Here is a 2,500-nt window from a genome sequence, read left to right as displayed (position 1 = left end):
CTCACCATAACCCTAACTCTCACCATAACCCTCACCATAACCCTAACCCTACACCTCACCCTCACCATAACCATAACCCTAACCCTCACCATAACCCTAACCCTCGCCATAACCCTAACCCTAAACCTCACCCTCGCCATAACCCTAACCCTCACCATAACCCTCACCTTCAACCTCGCCATAACACTAACCCTCACCATAACCCCAACCCTAACCCTCACCCTAACCCTCACTTTCAACCTCACCATAACCCTAACCCTCATCATAACCATAACCCTCACCTTCAACCTCGCCATAACCCTAACCCTCACCCTCACCCTCACCCTAACCATAACCCTCACCCTAACCATAACCCTCACCCTAACCCTCACCCTCACCCTAACCATAACCCTCACCATAACCCTAACCCTCACCCTAACCATAACCCTCATCCTAACCATAACCCTCATCCTAACCCTCACCCTAACCATAACCCTCACCCTAACCATAACCCTCACCCTCACCCTCACCCTAACCATAACCCTCACCATAACCCTAACCCTCATCCTAACCCTCACCCTAACCATAACCCTCACCATAACCCTCACCCTAACCATAACCCTCACCATAACCCTAACCCTCACCTTCACCCTAACCCTCACCTTCACCCCAACCCTAACCATAACCCTAACCCTCAGCATAACCCTAAACCTCACCATAACCCTCACCATAACCCTAACCCTACACCTCACCCTCGCCATAACCCATAACCCTCACCCTCACATAACCCTCACTTTTAACCTTGCCATAACCCTAACCCTCACCCTCACATAACCCTCACCCTAACCCTCACTTTTAACCTTGCCATAACCCTAACCCTCACCATAACCCTAACCCTCACCATAACCCTAACCCTACACCTCACCCTCACCATAACCATAACCCTAACCCTCACCATAACCCTAACCCTCGCCATAACCCTAACCCTAAACCTCACCCTCGCCATAACCCTAACCCTCACCATAACCCTCACCTTCAACCTCGCCATAACACTAACCCTCACCATAACCCCAACCCTAACCCTCACCCTAACCCTCACTTTCAACCTCACCATAACCCTAACCCTCATCATAACCATAACCCTCACCTTCAACCTCGCCATAACCCTAACCCTCACCTTCAACCTCACCATAACCATAACCCTCACCATAACCATAATTCTCACTATAACTATAACCCTCACCATAACCCTCACCCTCGCCATAACCCTAAACCTCACCCTTGCCATAACCCATATCCCTTACCCTCACCATAACCCTCACCTTCAACCCCGCCATAACCCTCACCCTCACCATAACCCTAACCCTCACCTTTAACCTCGCCATAACCCTAACCCTCACCATAACCCCAACCCTAACCCTCACCATAACCCTAAACCTTACCATAACCCTAACCCTCGCCATAACCCTAACCCTCACCTTAACCATAACCCTTACCCTCACCATAACCCTAACCCTCGCCATAACCCTAACCCTTGCCATAACCCTCACCCTCTCCATAACCCAACCTTTAGCCAACCCTAGCCATAACCCCTAACCTAAACCTAACCTATCCCTAACTCAACACTAACCTAACCCTAACCCAACACTAACCTAAACCTAACCTAACACTAACCCTAACTCTAAAACCTATGAATGGATTTCAACTGTTTTACTTAATCTGGAAACCTCCTACACAGCAAACCTGCTAGCGTTAACTCATCGCTGTTAGTGTTACATTAGCACTGTTACATTAATGCTGTTAGTGTTACATTAGCACTGTGTTATATTAACACTGTGTTACATTAGCACTGTGTTACATTAGTTCTGTTAGTGTTACATTAACACTGTTACATTAGCACTGTGTTACATTAGCACTGTGTTACATTAGCACTGTTAGTGTTACATTAGCACAGTGTTACATTAGCACTGTTACATTAATGCTGTTAGTGTTACATTAGCACTGTGTTATATTAACACAGTGTTACATTAGCACTGTGTTACATTAATGCTGTTAGTGTTACATTAGCACTGTATTACATTAGCACTGTGTTATATTAACACAGTGTTACATTAGCACTGTGTTACATTAATGCTGTTAGTGTTACATTAACGCTGTTAGTGTTTTTAGCATTAACACAGGATGTTACATTAGCACTGTGTTATATGAACACTGTTAGTGTTACATTAGCACTGTGTTACATTAACACCGGATGTTATATTAGCACTGGGTTATATTAACACTGTTAGTGTTACATTAGCACTGTGTTACATTAACACTGTGTTACATTAGTTCTGTTAGTGTTACATTAACACTGTTACATTAGCACTGTGTTACATTAGCACTGTTAGTGTTACATTAGCACTGTTACATTAATGCTGTTAGTGTTACATTAGCACTGTGTTATATTAACACAGTGTTACATTAGCACTGTTACATTAATGCTGTTAGTGTTACATTAGCACTGTGTTATATTAACACA

The sequence above is a fragment of the Salminus brasiliensis genome, unplaced genomic scaffold, assembly GCF_030463535.1.
Source record: "Salminus brasiliensis unplaced genomic scaffold, fSalBra1.hap2 scaffold_116, whole genome shotgun sequence".
Classification (NCBI taxonomy): Eukaryota; Metazoa; Chordata; class Actinopteri; order Characiformes; family Bryconidae; genus Salminus; species Salminus brasiliensis.
This window is presented reverse-complemented; position numbering follows the sequence as displayed.